The 20051-nt window shown below is 48.1% G+C and overlaps 1 protein-coding gene across 3 annotated transcripts in view; it reads right to left on the reverse strand.

The window, feature by feature from the left end:
- Positions 1 to 20051, reverse strand: part of LOC120943174 (annexin A1-like) — a 111535-nt gene that overhangs the window by 81451 nt on the left and 10033 nt on the right. The window contains exon 1 of one of the 3 annotated variants that reach the window (XM_040356320.1): positions 14099 to 14185. The exons of 1 other annotated variant lie outside the window; for it this stretch is intronic. The gene's annotated coding sequence lies outside the window, so the exon portion shown is untranslated. Of the gene's footprint in view, positions 1 to 3259; positions 3528 to 14098; positions 14186 to 20051 lie in introns of those variants that run through there. One more of the 3 variants, XM_040356328.1, reaches the window with a different exon arrangement.

The following is a 20051-nucleotide window of genomic DNA, read 5'->3' on the forward strand; positions in this document are numbered from 1 at the left end:
CAGTGTAGTATAGTGTTCAGTGTAGTATTGTGGTCAGTGTAGTGGATAGTATAGTGGTCAGTGTAGTTCTCAGTGTACTGGACAGTAAAGCATAGTGGACAGTGTAGTGGTCAGTATAGTGTAGTGGACAGTATAGTGGTCAGTGTAGTGTAGTGGACAGTATAGTGGTCAGTGTAGTGTAGTGGACAGTATAGTGGTCAGTGTAGTGGACGGTATAGTATAGTGGTCAGTGTAGTGGAGTGGACAGTATAGTGGTTAGTGTAGTTCTCAGTGTAGTGGACAGTGTAGTATATTGGTTAGTGTAGTGTAGTGGTTATTGTAGTATAGTGGTCAGTATAGCATAGTGGTCAGTCAGTGTAGCGTAATGGTTAGTGTAGTATAGTGGTCAGTGTAGTATTGTGGTCAGTGAAGTGGATAGTGTAGTGGTCAGTATAGCATAGTGGTCAGTCAGTGTAGCGTAGTGGTCAGTGTAGTGGTTAGTGTAGTATAGTGGTCAGTGTAGTATAGTGGTCAGTGTAGTTCTCAGTGTAGTGTAGTGGTCAGTGTAGCGTAGTGGTCAGTGTAGTGGTTAGTGTAGTATAGTGGTCAGTGTAGTATTGGGGTCAGTATAGTTCTCAGTGTAGTGGACAGTATAGTATAGTGGTCAGTGTAGTGTAGTGGTCAGTATAGTGTAGTGGACAGTATAGTGGTCAGTGTAGTGTAGTGGACAGTATAGTATAGTGGTCAGTGTAGTATAGTGGTCAGTGTAGCGTAGTGGTCAGTGTAGTGGTTAGTGTAGTATAGTGGTCAGTATAGTGGACAGTGTAGTATAGTGTTCAGTGTAGTATTGTGGTCAGTGTAGTGGATAGTATAGTGGTCAGTGTAGTTCTCAGTGTACTGGACAGTAAAGCATAGTGGACAGTGTAGTGGTCAGTATAGTGTAGTGGACAGTATAGTGGTCAGTGTAGTGTAGTGGACAGTATAGTGGTCAGTGTAGTGTAGTGGACAGTATAGTGGTCAGTGTAGTGGACGGTATAGTATAGTGGTCAGTGTAGTGGAGTGGACAGTATAGTGGTTAGTGTAGTTCTCAGTGTAGTGGACAGTGTAGTATATTGGTTAGTGTAGTGTAGTGGTTATTGTAGTATAGTGGTCAGTATAGCATAGTGGTCAGTCAGTGTAGCGTAATGGTTAGTGTAGTATAGTGGTCAGTGTAGTATTGTGGTCAGTGAAGTGGATAGTGTAGTGGTCAGTATAGCATAGTGGTCAGTCAGTGTAGCGTAGTGGTCAGTGTAGTGGTTAGTGTAGTATAGTGGTCAGTGTAGTATAGTGGTCAGTGTAGTTCTCAGTGTAGTGTAGTGGTCAGTGTAGCGTAGTGGTCAGTGTAGTGGTTAGTGTAGTATAGTGGTCAGTGTAGTATTGGGGTCAGTATAGTTCTCAGTGTAGTGGACAGTATAGTATAGTGGTCAGTGTAGTGTAGTGGTCAGTATAGTGTAGTGGACAGTATAGTGGTCAGTGTAGTGTAGTGGACAGTATAGTATAGTGGTCAGTGTAGTATAGTGGTCAGTATAGTATAGTGGTCAGTATAGTATAGTGGTCAGTGTAGCGTAGTGGTCAGTGTAGTGGTTAGTGTAGTATAGTGGTCAGTATAGTGGACAGTGTAGTATAGTGTTCAGTGTAGTATTGTGGTCAGTGTAGTGGATAGTATAGTGGTCAGTGTAGTTCTCAGTGTACTGGACAGTAAAGCATAGTGGACAGTGTAGTGGTCAGTATAGTGTAGTGGACAGTATAGTGGTCAGTGTAGTGTAGTGGACAGTATAGTGGTCAGTGTAGTGTAGTGGACAGTATAGTGGTCAGTGTAGTGGACGGTATAGTATAGTGGTCAGTGTAGTGGAGTGGACAGTATAGTGGTTAGTGTAGTTCTCAGTGTAGTGGACAGTGTAGTATATTGGTTAGTGTAGTGTAGTGGTTATTGTAGTATAGTGGTCAGTGTAGTGGTCAGTGTAGTGGACAGTATAGTGTAGTGGTCAGTGTTGTGGACAGTATAGTATAGTGGTTAGTGCAGTCGTTAGTGTAGTATAGTGGTCTGCAGTGTTGTTCATCTTCCTTTAAAAAAGTAACTAGTTACAATTACAAGTTACTTGCCCGAAAACGTAAATGAGTTAGTGACTCAGTTACTTTATTAGCAAAGTAACTAATTACTCGGAAAAGTAACTGAGATTTTTATTTTTTTTTTATATTCTACAATGCTATTACGTTCTATAACATCTTTAATATCAAAGATGTTTATATTAACTAATTGAAGAATAAAAACACTATATACAGTATTTTAGAACATTTCGTACTGTGTACAATTTTTAATATCATCATCACACTCTACCTGCCCAGCAATACTGTACAATATAGATTCAGTGTGCAGTGTGAGTGACACTGCTGGAGTGCACACTGAATCTATATTGTACAGTATTGCTGCCTGGGCAGGTGGAGTGTGATGATGATATTAATAATTGTACACAGTATTGCATTTGCTGGGCCTGCCATATACTGTACTGTACTATACTGTATAACTGCACTACAAAATTCCTTTACAAATAATGCATATTTTAAAATGTTATTACTAATAACATTTTAAAATATACATTATTTGTAAAGGAATTTTGTAGTGCAGTTATACAGTATAGTACAGTATATGGCAGGCCCAGCAAATGCAATACTGTGTACAATTATTAATATCATCATCATCACACTCCACCTGCCCAGGCAGCAATACTGTACAATATAGATTCAGTGTGCACTGCAGAAGTGTCACTCACACTGCACACTGAATCTATATTGTACAGTATTGCTGGACACTGGAGTGTGATGATGATATTAATAATTGTACACAGTATTGCATTTGCTGGACATGTGGAGCGGTCTGGTAGAGTGTCACACTGTGTGACACAGTCCACCGGACCACTCCACATGTCCAGCAAATGCAATACTGTGTACAATTAATTATATCAACACCACCTGCCCCAGTGCCCATGCCCAGGCTGCGCCAGCAATACTGGCATGCGGGGTGTGCCCAGGCAGCACACCCTAATTACTTGTGCTCATTGCTGTCCCTGGCACTCCCTGCTAATTCAGCCATCGATACAAAAGTCCAATTCTTTACACCCACACTCTCTAGTCTGCAGCTATTTAAAAAAAAAAAAAGATTCTCTGGTACTAGGCCGCTCTCCCCCCCCCCCTCAGGCCCCCACTCCCCGTTCCAAGCAATCCAAACCGCTCGGCTCCTTACCTGCGCAGGGCCACGGTCGGTCGGTGCAATGCTGTTAGGTCTGCTGGCGAGGTGAGGTGACTCCGGACCGGCGGTGGATGGTGGAGCGGAGCCCCCCCGGGGGACAGGGGAGATGTCGGTGGCTGTCGGCTGAGGTGAGGAGGTGGGCCAGACTGAGACTCACTCCCTCCTCATGACACACACTGGCACTGCTACAGCCTCAGGGCGGGCGGGACTCGGAGACTCCAGGCGCATGCATGCGCCAGGCCAGCGCCACCCACGACGAGTGACGAGTCACTCCAACGTCTTCACGTCGACAAGTGCGTCACATGACCCGGTCATCCAATCACAGGCCAGCTCCATCCCGCCCTGACAGAGTGACAGTGACACTGACGTGTCATGTCACAGACAGTCTGAGATGCTCTAAGTAATTTCTGTAACGCCACCCATGTAATGGGAACGGCGTTGCCGAGAGGGAAAAAGTAATCTGGTAGATTACTAGTTACCCTCAGGAGGCCAATCGTTACGTAACGGCGTTTATTTTAACTCCTCCACCTCAGCACCGAACATGGCGGCCGGACTGCATAGTGTGAGCCACCGGGACCGCTGTCTCCGCACTCCTCCTCCTCCCCAGCACCCCCGAACATGGTGGCTGGACTGCACAGTGTGAGCCACCGGGACCACTGTCTCTGCACTCCTCCTCCTCCTCCCCAGCACCCCCGAACATGGCGGCCGGAGCTCTGCAAAGTGTGAGCCGCCGGGGCCGCTGTCTTCTCCTCCTCTGTCCAGACCGATGCAGCAGGACAAGAAGGTGAGGAAAGGATGGACTGGGGGGAGGCGCCGTATATGTAGTGTCAGTATAGGAAGACTGTAGGCAGGTCAGTGTAGTATAGTGGTCAGTCAGTATAGTACAGTATAGTTGTCAGTATAGCATAGTGGTCAGTCAGTGTAGCATAGTCGTCAGTGTAGTGGTTATTGTAGTATAGTGGTCAGTGTAGTATTGTGGTCAGTTTAGTGGATAGTGTAGTGGTCAGTATAGCATAGTGGTCAGTCAGTGTAGCGTAGTGGTTAGTGTAGTATAGTTGTCAGTGTAGTATTGTGGTCAGTTTAGTGGATAGTATAGTGGTCAGGGTAGTTCTCAGTGTAGTGGACAGTATAGAGGTCAGTGTAGTGTAGTGTAGTGGTCAGTATAGTATAGTGGTCAGTGTAGCGTAGTGGTCAGTGTAGTGGTTAGTGTAGTATAGTGGTCAGTGTAGTATTGTGGTCAGTATAGTGGTCAGTGTAGTTCTCAGTGTAGTGGACAGTATAGTATAGTGGTCAGTGTAGTGGTCAGTATAGTGTAGTGGACAGTATAGTGGTCAGTGTAGTGTAGTGGACAGTATAGTGGTCAGTGTAGTGTAGTGGACAGTATAGTATAGTGGTCAGTATAGTATAGTGGTCAGTGTAGCGTAGTGGTCAGTGTAGTGGTTAGTGTAGTATAGTGGTCAGTGTAGTGGATAGTATAGTGGTCAGTGTAGTATAGTGGTGTGGCGTGGGGCTGGCCTGTCCGTGATCGTGTGACCCCCATTATGCCCAATCACAGTGCAGCGGGAAACCATGAACATGGCGGCCGGAGTGTTGCAAACTGAGAGCTGCCGCCTGCCGGGGCCGCTGTCTTCGCTTCCTCCTACCAGTTTCCAGCACCGAACATGGTGGCTGGCCGCCGGAGCTCTGCACAGTGTGCATGCCGGGACCACTGTCTCTGCACTCCTCCTCCTCAGCTCCGAACATGGTGGCCGGACTGCATAGTGTGAGCCACCGGGACCGCTGTCTCTGCACTCCTCCTCCTCCTCCTCCCCAGCACCCCCGAACATGGCGGCTGGACTGCACAGTGTGAGCCGCCGGGACCACTGTCTCCACACTCCTCCTCCCAGCACCCCCGAACATGGCGGCCGGAGCTCTGCAAAGTGTGAGCCGCTGGGGCCGCTGTCTTCTCCTCCTCTGTCCAGACCGATGCAACAGAACAAGAAGGTGAGGAAAGGATGGACATGGACTGGGGGGAGGCGCTGTATATGTAGTGTCAGTATAGGAAGACTGTAGGCAGGTCAGTGTAGTATAGTGGTCAGTCAGTATAGTACAGTATAGTTGTCAGTATAGCATAGTGGTCAGTCAGTGTAGCATAGTCGTCAGTGTAGTGGTTAGTGTAGTATAGTGGTCAGTGTAGTATTGTGGTCAGTTTAGTGGATAGTGTTGTGGTGGAAATTTGAAGATGTATTTAATATGTATTGTCATAATGGCACCCAGTCTTAGTACTGCCACAACCCGCTCTAAATAGAACTGACTGGGGCAGTCTGAGGCTGGTTGAATCTCGTCTGGTAGTAGAAAATGTCTTGAGGTTGGAGTGTGATGTTTGCGGCGTGGGTGTATGTCCGCTAACGAGGGGCCCTCTGTGCATTTAGCACAGACGATCGTTGAGGAGGGGATGCGCTCACTCCGCGAGCACACTAGTGGTTATGGACAGATGTGCGCTCTTATCTGGGTCTTGTCTGATCAGCAGGGCTTGCGATTCGTGGCGTACGCCTGTAGATAGCTTCCTTTCCACCTTAATAAGGGTATAATCTGGATATGCATTATTCTATGGAATGGCGCAGATTAGGATTCTATCAGGCGATTAATATGAGAGCTTATGATCGGTTAGAGGCAGGGGGGGGCACTCCCTGCCACGCCCATAAGCCTTTAGCAGCATTGTATGTACTTCTATGCATTGTATTGTATCCATTGTATTATATTCTATTCATGTATTCTATGGGACTTCCTGTTAGAAGGAACGTCCTTATATGGTGTTAGCTGTGTCAGTGGAACATCATGTGTTAACCACTCCCATGAGGGAGGTGTTTAATGGGTGCAGTGAGCACTTCCTGTTTTGGGTAAATAAAGGGGGCTTGGCTGAGCCTTTGGGGAGTGATGCTGGCAGAATGATATGAGAACAGGCTGGTGATGATGTCTTTTTGTATGAATGGCAGAGAATGATGGTGAGTGAATCTATTTAGCTTAAATAAGCATTATTTCATTAAGACTGGATGCTGTGCTTTATAGCACAGGGCAAAATGGCGCTGTGCTCTGCGTACGGCCTAATTTTGCCACCACAGTGTAGTGGTCAGTATAGCATAGTGGTCAGTCAGTGTAGCGTAGTGGTTAGTGTAGTATAGTGGTCAGTGTAGTATTGTGGTCAGTTTAGTGGATAGTATAGTGGTCAGTGTAGTTCTCAGTGTAGTGGACAGTATAGAGGTCAGTGTAGTGTAGTGGTCAGTATAGTATAGTGGTCAGTGTAGCATAGTGGTCAGTGTAGTGGTTAGTGTAGTATAGTGGTCAGTGTAGTATTGTGGTCAGTATAATGGTCAGTGTAGTTCTCAGTGTAGTGGACAGTATAGTATAGTGGTCAGTGTAGTGGTCAGTATAGTGTAGTGGACAGTATAGTGGTCAGTGTAGTGTAGTGGACAGTATAGTGGTCAGTGTAGTGTAGTGGACAGTATAGTATAGTGGTCAGTATAGTATAGTGGTCAGTGTAGCGTAGTGGTTAGTGTAGTATAGTGGTCAGTGTAGTGGATAGTATAGTGGTCAGTGTAGTATAGTGGTGCGGCGTGGGGCTGGCCTGTCCGTGATCGTGTGACCCCCATTATGCCCAATCACAGTGCAGCGGGAAACCATGAACATGGCGGCCGGAGTGTTGCAAACTGAGAGCTGCCGCCTGCCGGGGCCGCTGTCTTCGCTTCCTCCTACCAGTCCCCAGCACCGAACATGGTGGCTGGCCGCCGGAGCTCTGCACAGTGTGCATGCCGGGACCGCTGTCTCTGCACTCCTCCTCCTCAGCTCCGAACATGGTGGCCGGACTGCATAGTGTGAGCCACCGGGACCGCTGTCTCCGCACTCCTCCTCCTCCTCCTCCCCAGCCCCCCCCCGAACATGGCGGCTGGACTGCACAGTGTGAGCCGCCGGGACCACTATCTCCGCACTCCTCCTCCCCAGCACCCACGAACATGGCGGCCGGAGCTCTGCAAAGTGTGAGCCGCCGGGGCCGCTGTCTTCTCCTCCTCTGTCCAGACCGATGCAACAGGACAAGAAGGTGAGGAAAGGATGGACATGGACTGGGGGGAGGCGCTGTATATGTAGTGTCAGTATAGAAAGACTGTAGGCAGGTCAGTGTAGTATAGTGATCAGTCAGTATAGTACAGTATAGTTGTCAGTATAGCATAGTGGTCAGTCAGTGTAGCGTAGTGGTCAGTGTAGAGGTTAGTGTAGTATAGTGGTCATTGTAGTATTGTGGTCAGTGTAGTGGATAGTGTAGTGGTCAGTATAGCATAGTGGTCAGTCAGTGTAGCGTAGTGGTCAGTGTAGTGGTTAGTGTAGTATAGTGGTCAGTGTAGTATTGTGGTCAGTGTAGTGGATAGTATAGTGGTCAGTGTAGTCCTCAGTGTAGTGTAGCGGTCAGTATTGTATAGTTGTCAGTGTAGCGTAGTGGTCAGTGTAGTGGTTAGTGTAGTATAGTGGTCAGTGTAGTATTGTGGTCAGTATAGTGGTCAGTGTAGTTCTCAGTGTAGTGGACAGTATAGTATAGTGGTCAGTGTAGTGTAGTGGTCAGTGTAGTGTAGTGGACAGTATAGTGGTCAGTGTAGTGTAGTGGACAGTATAGTGGTCAGTGTAATGTAGTGGTCAGTGTAGTATAGTGGTCAGTATAGTATAGTGGTCAGTGTAGCGTAGTGGTCCGTGTAGTGGTTAGTGTAGTATAGTGGTCAGTGTAGTGGATAGTATAGTGGTCAGTGTAGTGGACAGTGTAGTATAGTGGTCAGTGTAGTATTGTGGTCAGTGTAGTGGATAGTATATTGGTCAGTGTAGTTCTCAGTGTAGTGGACAGTAAAGCAGAGTGGTCAGTGTTGTGTAGTGGTCAGTATAGTGTAGTGGATAGTATAGTGGTCAGTGTAGTGTAGTGGATAGTATAGTGGTCAGTGTAGTGTAGTGGACAGTATAGTGGTCAGTGTAGTTCTCAGTGTAGTGGACAGTATAGTATATTGGTTAGTGTAGTGGTTAGTGTAGTATAGTGGTCAGTGTAGTGGACAGTATAGTGTAGTGGACAGTCTAGTATAGTGGTTAGTGTAGTATAGTGGTCAGTGTAGTGGACAGTATAGTATAGTGGTCAGTATAGTCAGACCTTACATTTTCCACTCGCCTACTCACATTCTGCGAGTGGAAAATGAGGTCTGGCGAGGAGCTGGGCTGCCTGGGAGTTGGGGGGGGGGGACACTGCCGGCGGTCGGGGTTGATCGGGAGCTGCGGGAGCAATGTAAAGTGAGAGCCCGAGAGGGGAAAGAGCTCTCTGACCACCAGAGAGGTGAGAAGTGACAGGCGCAACCCCGATGTGGCTGTGCCACCCAGAGGCTGTTTTCCCCCAACCTCCTCTCCAAGCTCCGACAGTGGCCCAGAGGACAGGCAGATCGGGGGCCCCGGAGGACCAGCGGAAAGTGCATGCAGCCAGGGACTGCTACCCTGCTCTCCCATCGACTCCAAGCTCTGACAGCGGCCCGGGACAGGCAGAACTGGGGGAACCCAAGGACCGGCGGGAGGTGCACATAACCAGGGACTGCCACCCTGCTCTCCACTCCAAGCTCCGACAACAGGCTGGAAGACAGGTGGATTGCCCCCCCGAGGACGGCGGGACTTGCATGCATGCAGCCAGGGACTGCTACCCGGGACAGTCCTCTGCGATCTAAGAAGGATCTGCTCTCTCTCATCCCCAATCCCCTCTCTCTCTCTCTCTCTCTCTCTCCTATCCCCAATCCCTTCTCTCTCATTCCCAATCCCCTCTCTCTCATCCCCAACCCTCACTCTCTCATCCCCAACCCTCACTCCCTCATCCCCAACCCTCTCTCCCTCATCCCCAATCCCCTCTCCCTCATCCCCAATCCCCCTCTCTCTCTCTCTCTCATCCCCAATCCCCCTCTCTCTCATCCCCCATCCCCCTCTCTCTCTCATCCATCCCCAACCCCCCTCTCTCTCATCAATCCCCAATCCCCCTCTTTCTCATCCCCAATCTCTCTCTCTCATCCCCAATCCCCCCCTCTCTCTCTTTCATCCCCAATTCCCCTCTCTCTCTCTCTCTCTCATCCCAATCCCCCTCTCTCTCTCATCCCCAATCCCCTCTCTCTCTCTCATCTCCAATCCCCCTCTCTCTCTCATCCCCAATCACCCCTCTCTTCCTTTCTCTCTCTCTCTCATCCCCAATCCCCCATCTCTCTCTCTCTCTCTCTCTCATCCCCAATCCCCTCTCATCCCCAATCCCCCCTCTCTCTCTCTCATCCCCAATCCCCCCTTCTCTATCTCTCTCATCCCCAATCCCCTCTCTCTCATCCCCAATCCCCCACTCTCTCTCTCATCCCCAATCCCCCCTCTCTCTCGCATCCCAAATCCCCTCTCTCTCTCTCATCTCCAATCCCCCTCTCTCTCTCTCTCTCATCCCCAATCCCCCTCTCTCTCTCTCATCCCCAATCCCCTCTCTCTCTCTCATCCCCAATCCCCCTCTCTCTCATCCCCAATCCCCCTCTCCCTCATCCCCAATCCCCTATCTCTCTCATCCCCAATCCCCTCTCTCTCATCCCCAATCCCCTCTCTCTCTCTCATCCCCAATCCCCATATCCCTCTGTTTCTCACCCCCAATCCCCCTCTCTCTCACCCCCAATCCCACCCTCTCTTATCCCCAATCCACCCTCTCTCTCTCGCATCCCAAATCCCCTCTCTCTCTCTCATCCCCAATCCCCCTCTCTCTCTCTCATCCCCAATCCCCTCTCTCTCTCTCATCCCCAATCCCCCTCTCTCTCATCCCCAATCCCCCTCTCTCTCATCCCCAATCCCCTATCTCTCTCATCCCCAATCCCCTATCTCTCTCATCCCCAATCCCCTCTCTCTCATCCCCAATCCCCTCTCTCTCTCTCATCCCCAATCCCCCACTCTCTCTCTCATCCCCAATCCCCCCTCTCTCTCGCATCCCAAATCCCCTCTCTCTCTCTCATCCCCAATCCCCCTCTCTCTCTCTCATCCCCAATCCCCCTCTCTCTCTCTCATCCCCAATCCCCTCTCTCTCTCTCATCCCCAGTCCCCCTCTCTCTCATCCCCAATCCCTCTCTCTCTCATCCCCAATCCCCTATCTCTCTCATCCCCAATCCCCTCTCTCTCTCTCATCCCCAATCCCCATATCCCTCTGTTTCTCACCCCCAATCTCCCTCTCTCTCACCCCCAATCCCACCCTCTCTTATCCCCAATCCACCCTCTCTCTCTCGCATCCCAAATCCCCTCTCTCTCTCTCATCCCCAATCCCCCTCTCTCTCTCTCTCTCATCCCCAAATCTCCCTCTCTCTCTCTCATCCCCAATCCCCTCTCTCTCTCTCTCTCATCCCCAATCCCCCTCTCTCTCATCCCCAATCCCACCCTCTCTTATCCCCAATCCACCCTCTCTCTCTCATCCCCAATCCCCCCTCTCTCATCCCCAATCCCCTCTCTCTCTCATCCCCCCTCTCTCTCATCCCCCAATCCCCTCTCTCTCTCTCATCCCCAATCCCCCCCCTCTCTCTCTCATCCCCAATCCCCCCCTCTCTCTCTCTCATCCCCAATCCCCCCTCTCTCTCATCCCCCAATCCCCCCTCTCTCTCATCTCCCAATCCCCTCTCTCTCTCATCCCCAATCCCCCTCTCTCTCATCCCCAATCCCCCTCTCTCGTCCCAAATCCCCTCTCTCTCATCCCCAACTGGTGGCAAGTAACCATTGAGGCTGGCTAGTGGCTCAAGACTTGAAATTTTGAGCCCTGAGTATAGTGGTCAGTGTAGTGGACAGTGTAGTGTAGTGTAGTGGACAGTGTAGTATTGTGGTCAGTGTAGTGGACAGTATAGTGTAGTGGATAGTATAATGGTCAGTGTAGTATTGTGGTCAGTGTAGTATTGTGGTCAGTGTAGTGTAGTGGCCAGTGTAGTAGTTAGTGTAGTATAGTGGACAGTATAGTATAGTATAGTATAGTATAGTGGTCAGTGTAGTGGTTAGTGTAGTGTAGTGAACAGTATAGTATAGTGGTCAGTATAGTGGTCAGTGTAGTGGACAGTATAGTGCAGTGGATAGTATAATGGTCAGTGTAGTATAGTGGTTAGTGTAGTATTGTGGTCAGTGTAGTATAGTGGTCAGTGTAGTGGTCAGTGTAGTGTAGTGGACAGTATAGTATAGTGGTTAGTGTAGTAGTTAGTTTAGTGTAGTGGATAGTATAGTGGCTAGTGTAGTATAGTGGTCAGTGTAGTGGTTAGTGTAGTGGACAGTATAGTATAGTGGTCAGTGTAGTGGACAGTATAGTGTAGTGGTCAGTGTAGTAGTTAGTGTAGTGTACTGGACAGTATAGTGGTCAGTGTAGTGGACAGTATAGTGTAATGGTCAGTAAAGAAATCAGGTTGGTCAGTGCTGAAATCAAGTAGGTTAGTGTAGTGGTCAGTATAGGAATCAGGTACGTCAGTACTATTGTATTTGAAGGGACTTGGGGAGTGCTAAAAGTTTGCAGGTTGGGGGAATTACTTGCCTTGCCCCGGGTGCTGACAACCCACACTACGCCACTGCTTGGCAGAAAATCCAATGCCGCGTACACACGATCGGAATTTTCGACAACAAATGTTCGATGTGAGCTTTTGGTCGGATATTCCGACCATGTGTAGGCTCCATCGGACATTTGCTGTCGGAATTTCCAACAACAAATGTTTGAGAGCTGGTTCCCAATATTTCCGACAACAAAAGTTCTTGTCGGAAATTCTGATCGTGTGTATGCAATTCCGACGCCCAGAAATCTATGCATGCTCAATATCAAGCAGAAGAGCCACACTGCCTATTGAACTTCATTTTTCTCTGCTCGCCGTACGTGTTGTACGTCACCGTGTTCTTGGCGTTTGGAATTTCCGACAACATTTGTGTGACCATGTGTATGCAACACAAGTTTGAGCCAACATTTCGTCGGTAAAAAATCCATGGTTTTGTTGTCGGAATGTCCGATCATCTGTACGCGGCATAAGTCTGTTTAATGTTTCCTCATTGAAAAAAATAAATAAAAATACTTTGAATGGTAATTTGAGACACTATGGCCCAGATTCACGTAGATTCGCCTATCTTTAGACGCGCGTAGCGTATCTCATATACACTACGCCGCCGTAACCTAGAGCGGCAGGTCCCGTATTCTCAAAGAACCTGCACTTTAAGTTACGCCGGCGTAGTGTAACTGGACCGGCGTAACCCCGCCTAATTCAAATGTGGAAGTGGTGGGCGTGTTTTATGGAAATTTATCGTGACCCCACGTAATTGACGCTTTTAACGAACGGCGCATGTGCCGTCCGTGGACGTATCCCAGTGCGCATGCTCCAAATTATGCCGCTGTTACGACGTCCATACCTAACATTGGTACGCCTCATCTACGCCTCATAGAGCAGGGGTAACTTTACGCCCAAAAAAGCCTTACGTAAACTACGTAAAAAAATGCGCCGGGCGCACGTACGTTTGAGAATCGGCGTATCTAGCTCATTACCATATTTGACGCGTAAATCGATGGAAGCGCCACCTAGCGGCCAGCGTAAATATGCAACTTAGATACGACGGCGTAAGAGACTTACGCCGGTCGGATCTAAGACAAATCTATGCGTAACTGATTCTAAGAATCAGGCGCATAGATACAACGCCTCACACTCAGGCCGGGTACACACGAACAAACATGTATGGTGAAAGCGGTCCGTCGGACCGTTTTCACCATACATGTCTGCCAGAGGGCTTCTGTACGATGGTTGTACACACCATCGTACAGAAGTCCGCGCGTAAACAATACACGGGGCGTGTCCGCGTCGTCGCCGCGACGATGACGCGGCGATGACGCGGAGACGTGGGCGGGCCTGCCATTTAAAGGCTTCCACGCATGCGTCGAAGTCATTCGACGCATGCAAGGGACGGCGGGCGCCTGGACATGTACGGTAGGTCTGTACTGACGACCGTACATGTCCGAGCGGGCAGGATTCCAGCGGACGGTTTTAAAACACGTCCAGGAATATTTGCCCGCTGGGAAAAGGCCCGGCGGGCAAATGTTTGCTGGAATTCGGCCCGCTCGCGCCCACACACGACCGAACATGTATGCTGAAACTGGCCCGCGGACCAGTTTCAGCATACATGTTTGGTCGTGTGTACGGGGCCTCAGAGTTACGACGGCGTATCTGGAGATACGCCGGCGTAACTCCTTTGAGAATCTGGGTCTATAACTATAACTAGACATTGGACAGAAAACATTATTTCCTTGCACCAAGAAATAATGCAATGTACAAAAAAAAAAAAAGGTACAACACGGTCATAGAGCAAGCAATCAGAATTTAGTTTGATATAAATCCAATTTGATTTGTTAGAAGTAACTGCACATTGGGGGTAATCCACAAAGATCCGGCGTAATGTAAATTTTCCCATTTAAGTTACACTGCCTTAAAATTTCTACCTAAGTGCCCGATCCACAAAGCACTTACCTAGAAATTTTTGGCTGTGTAACTTAAATTCCGCCGGCTCAAGGCGTTCCTCTTTTCACGGGGGCGATTCCCATTTTAATTAGGCGCGCTCCCGAGGCGGCATTTCGACACAAAATGCCCCCCAATGCGGTACTGCATCCTAAGATCCGGCAGTGTAAGTCCCTTACAGATGTCGGATCTTCTGCCTAACTTTGGAAAACTGATTCTGTGGATCAGTTCCAAAGTTAGAACCAGGGATACGACGGCTTACGCCGGCGTATCCCTTTTGAGGATTAGGCCCAATGAGTTAATAGAAAGTATTAAAACTAGAACTCACCTTGTAATCTTTTCAGAGACTGATGGCTTACAATCTGGGAAGTGGAAGACTTCAGCCTTGAAGCTCTTGGCTTTTATAAAGAAGTTGAACAAACCACACCTAAAAAATAGCTGAGATTGGTTGGCAAGCTAAGGGCTGTTTCAGGCGTTGCACCGATTGGGATACTCCTATTGCTGGCAATAGGCCCAGATTTTACATGCGATTTGACCAGTTGGGTCAGGGGCTTAGTCTGTTGGGATATGTCTCTACCAACTTTGCACATGTAGACGTTGCAATATTTGCCCACTCGCAGAACTATTCAAGTCATTCCACAGATTTTTAATGGGGTTTAAGTCTGTGCTCTGACTGAGCCATGCAAGGACATTCATCTTTTTCATTTGATCATGTTTTCTGTGTGCTTTGGGACATTATCATGTTGAAAGGTGAACTTTCTTCTCATTGACAACTTTCTGGCAGAGGGCAGCAGATTTTCCTGGATAATTTGGCGGTATTTTGCCCCATTCATTTTTCCTTCTATCCTTACAAGTGCTCCAGTCCCTGCTGCAGAAAATTGCCCCCATAACAGGATATTGCCACCTCCATGCTTTACTATTGGAATGGTGTTATTTGGATGGATGTTTTTGGCCTCAGAATCTTCAAGGTGCGTTTTGACAAAGCTACTGTAGGTGACCGCAAGATTGTGCATAAAACCAAATTTGCATCAGCGATATTGACCCTCTGTGAGCCCCAAAAAGAATTTTTGTGAACCAATACCAATTGTCAATAGCACCTCACCCCGATAAGGAATGAAAAGTAAAAAGGACAAAAAAGGGTACCATATGGACCCAGGGGCTATTGAAGTGGTGCAGAATAGAGATTTCAAACAATCAAGATTTTATAAAAATAGAAAACAATTTATTACACAAAATGATATGACATAAATATGATAAATAGAAATAAATCTTGATTAAATACATGATGTGGAATCAAGACGAAGCATTGTTTTGGTCAGCTCTACATGTTTCACTCTTTTGAGTTTCCTCAGGAGCTTTTAGACAGACAATGCTAAATATCAGAGAGAAGAAATCAACAACAAACATATAATTAAATAACTGTAAAGTAATTTTTACACATCGAGTGTATACTGATAGATGTACAAATTATAATTGATAATATAAAGGGGAAGAATAAATAATAAAGATTACATCAATTTTAGCAGAATATGCATGTTTAAGGGTCTCAATCATAAATAAATAAACAAGGGCTCCAAAATAAAATTAATAGAATTAGATTTTCAAATAAACTTACCACAAGGTAAAAATTAATATATCAAGAAATAACAGCATAAAAGAGCAGCAGATCACACAGGAGTAGCCAATGCTTCAACAAGGCAGAACCCGAAGTCACCTCGAGAGAACCACAGCAGAATATAATATAACCACTTCAATAGCCCCTGGGTCCATATGGTACCTTTTTTGTCCTCTGTGAGCCCCGTTGTGTGAGCCAGCACCGAGCTCTGTCGCTCATAAATTTTTTTTTCCTCTGGATTCCTGCCTAAATCACTTTCACCACTAGGTGTCATGCGCGCTTTGTTTTATATTTGTCTCTACACGCCCTTTGGCTCATGACGAAGCATCCTGTGTGTCGTCACACTACAGTACTACTGTGGCTAAAGAAGGGTGTCTTTGTGTCTTTATTTAATAGAGTACAGTACTGTATATTCGAGTACAGTATGTACAGTACATTACCTGCAGCCCTCACTCGCCAGCTGAAGTCAGTGGGCACGGTACAGCACACATTGCACCCTGGCGGTGGACAACAACTCTGCACGGACCAATTACAGTAAAGTGTGTCTGCTCCGTGCTCTTACACAACTGCTGCCAAGCTTGTTCTCTGTGCAGTACTGTACAGTACTGTACTGTACATGTCTGCCGCTCTGCACTCATGCACCCTTCAGCCGGCGCGGGACACCATTCGGCAACGCTATGAATTATGGTCTTTGTAGTTCTGCCATGCAGTAACCTGTTCATGGTCTTTGTGGTGGAGGGGCCGTTATCCTGTACAGTAAGGATTATCATGGGTGGAATTCCGTTTTAGTTATAGTGCCAGGACCTTTCATGTTCACATTTTATGTTCACAGTCAGCAGTCCTCCAATGGGTATCTCTAGCCAAAATCATTTTTTTGGGGTCATACAGTTCTAGGAAACACTTTTGTCAAATTTGTATTGCTGCCTACAGTACAGTATGTCCCTATTGGGAAAGATTCATTCTCTCCTTATACTGGAGGTCTGAGCCAGCACATACATGCAGTGCTACCCCCGCAGGAGCCGCTGGTTTGTTTTTAGGATCGGCATATTGAGTTACCTTGATATGGCCCAGGGGTGCAGTGGCAAAGAAAAACAGTGAACGAAGGTCCAGACAGTGAATAAAGGGTTTTTCCAATGCTTTATTTTCCAGGCCAACACAGCCAACATCAACATAAATTGGGAAGGATAAAGTTGATGAATAGAGAGAGAGGAAGAACCTTGCAGTATCAGGCCTGGATATTAAATGGAGCAGTCAGTACTGCTCTGTATAGTACCGATTTGTAACTCGTCGCCACTCCAACTGAGTGGGTAAAGTGCCCCCAGACAGACCCGTTTCTATAGGCCTGGCAGCCGAGATGTCACTTTCTGGGAGGAACAGGCCTGTCTCTAGGCCTGGCTCTAGGGCCCATTACAATAACTGAGCTAGGTAGAAAAATGGAGCGAATCCTCCCAGTAGATTTCTGCTTTGGTCACCAGATGACAGCAAACATACCTGTCAGTACTCTGGTCACCGGATCCCCTATTGGTTTGTTCAGGCTCTGTTGGACGACCTGCCTCCGGGTCCTCCTCAAACCGACTCCCCAATCGAACGGCACCCAGCCTGGGATCCTTTCAGTAGAACCGGGAACCCAGTAAGTCACTGGAGTCCCCTTGTACCTCTGGACGAGGTTCCAAGTAGACTGCAATTATGACCAGGTGGGCCACGCTGGCGGGGTCCATGGATGCGCGCACCCTGAAGGTGGATGCCGCACCTGGAACGGGGACCCCGCAAAGATTTTAGAACACATGACACCTGTCACAGATATACTCCCCTCCAGCACGCCCTGCGAGCGAAAAAGCTCCTCCGATTGGCTGCTGGAGAAACTTACTCTGCCAGAACCCCTCTGGCGCCAACTGCTGGCCAGTGATGGCATTGCATCCCTGGACCTCAGACTGACCCAGTGGACATTTCTGGTATGACAGAAGTCCCAAAATTTAAACAAATTAAGAATGGGAGCAAAGTAACTCTCCCATTCCCCACTAACTTTAGCGTAGTGCCCATACTGAAAGTAAGGGGGCACTACATACAGTATACAGTATGCATTTGAAAGAAATGGTGGTTTTCCCACTTTTGTATCCAGAGATCTTTTAGAAGTTCAAGATCCAGCCACCATTTTACGGGCCACCTGGAATGGGAAAAACCCTAGTGGGACGAGCGCTGGCCAACGAATGCAGCCAGGGTGACAGGAAGGTTTCTTTCTTTATGTGCAAAGGAGCAGACTGCCTCAGCAAGTGGGTAGGAGAGTCTGAGCGTCAACTGCGACTTCTTCTGTTCAATCAAGCGTACAGTACAGTACTGTATGTGGTGAGGCCATCTATAATTGTCAGTCATTGTCAGTCAGTGGTCAGTCAGTGGTGGAGTAGGGCGCTCCGGACCTTCCGCTCGAGTCTGCTCTCACATAGGGACCAGATAGACAGTCAGTTGGACAACCAGGCAGGCAGGCAGGCTCCTACAAACCCTTGCTGCACGAGACAACTTGCAGCTCTAGGACCAGCTCCTTCCTCCCCTTGGACCCCCTCTCCTCCGCAGGTAAGACCAGGGCCATCTACTCCCCTGGAACCGCTGATGGCCGTCCTTTTCAGGACAGCCATCTCATCGGCTTAACACTGCAGCTTTCCCCTTCTTCTTTACCACCCATCGTCCCCCACACTGCCACCTACAACTGAGGCACCCCCCCGCCACCCCATCGCCACCTCCTATTCGCGGCCGCCGCGCTTAGGAAAGACCGCGGCTTCAGCCGCGGCCTAGCGGCGCACCGCATATGCCCAGAAACAGGCCACAAATCACCCAAAAATCACCCGAAACTGCCCAGAAACACCCCCCCTACCCCTGGAGGACCCCATCCTCCCCCGGATTAACAACCCAATTCAATACCCAGCTGACAGCCCCCAATCCTGAGGCCTGTGTCTCGGTCAGCGGCCATCTTGGTACACCCCAGCAATAGTGACACCTCTCACCCCCTCCTCCCCCCCTCAAAAACCAACAGCACTTGATCCAGGGTTTGTCCGATCGCCTCTCAGGGATCAAGAAGGAATTTTTTTCCCTGCCGCAGCACATTTGCTCAGCACGGCCAGGGTTTTTTTGCCTTCCTCTGGACCAAGCCGAGAGAGAGGATTCAGCGAATCTTCCCTCCACCGCAATTCCTACACCTTCACCCCCCCCCGGTGACTGGCGACTATGGCTAATCGCCAATACTCTGCAGAAACTATTTGGGGTCTGAGACGATTCGCCACAGCATTACCAGCCGTCACCAAAAAGGCCTTAAAAATAGAGCATCTTTTGAGAATCGATCGACGATTTACCCCAGTTTAAGCACATATCATGTGCTTTGATCAACACAAGATCGGCAGTAAAACACTGATTAGAAATCCATGATCTCATACTACAACACGATCTAGACTGCCTCTTCATTACAGAAAGTTGGCTCTCAGACGACTGCAACACCATTCTCGGAGAACTGGTGCCAGAAAACGATCGGATTATAACGGAAAACAGAATAGGACAAAGAGGAGGAGGCCTGGCGGTGATCCACAAGATCCACCTTGCAATCACTAAACCAGTCCTTCAAAATCCTCTTCCATTCATGGAAACCCTTACTCTTCAACTACAATCAAACCCCCAGGAGACTGTCCACATTCTTCTCTGTTATAGGCCACCCGGGCCAAAATCGCAGCTCCTACCATCATTGACAGAGTTTATCTCCACTTATACCCTTAACAGCAAACACCTTTTGCTGCTCGGGGACTTCAATCTCTGGGCCAACTCCTCACAGGACCCCGTTGCTGACGCCTGTATTGACCACCTGGAAGGGTTAGGGCTACAGCAACTTATATGTGGGCCAACACATGCTTCAGGACACACGCTCGACCTAATTTTCAGACAAAATCTGAAAATAAGCATTTTGGAAAATAAACCATTGCCATGGACAGATCACCATGCAATTAAATTCATAATTTCCAAAATTCCCCCATTGATAAAAGCACCCAAGCCAGTGACAATACACTGGACTAGATCTCAGAAGAAGCTCCATTCGGAACTCTTCAAATCTACCTTGGGAAATAAAATTGAAACAATCCATCCACATCAAACAGCCTCAGATACACTGGATGCCATAAATGCAGCCCTACTACAGTCAGCCGACTTAGCAGCACCGAAACGCAAAGCCCGCACCCAGAAAAAAAAGTCTGGCTGGTTCAACAACCAGCTGTCACTACTGAAGCAAGAGCGCAGAAGGGCGGAAGCCGCCTGGAAAAGAAGCGCTTCAGAGGAAAACCTCATCATCTACAAGGCAATAACAAGAAAATATCATAAAGAAATCTTCAAAGCCAAGAAACAACATTTTTCTATGGCGATTAACAGCGCCCTAAACCGCCCCTGTGAACTCTTCAAGATGGTCACCCAGACCATGAATCCAAGATGTCTTGAAGCCCCCAATTCAGACACCCAAGAGTTTTGCAATGAATTATTGGATTTCTTCATCAACAAAATTGAGAGAATCCGGGAAAGCATTTTGCAAAACAATACCCCCCTCAGCCCACCACATAACACCCAGAGAAACTTTCTACAGTCAACAAAGTTCACTCTGGAACCTATCTCCATCGATGCCACAAAAAATATCATCGGTACT

Source organism: Rana temporaria, chromosome 1 (genome assembly GCF_905171775.1).
Source record: "Rana temporaria chromosome 1, aRanTem1.1, whole genome shotgun sequence".
NCBI lineage: Eukaryota > Metazoa > Chordata > Amphibia > Anura > Ranidae > Rana > Rana temporaria.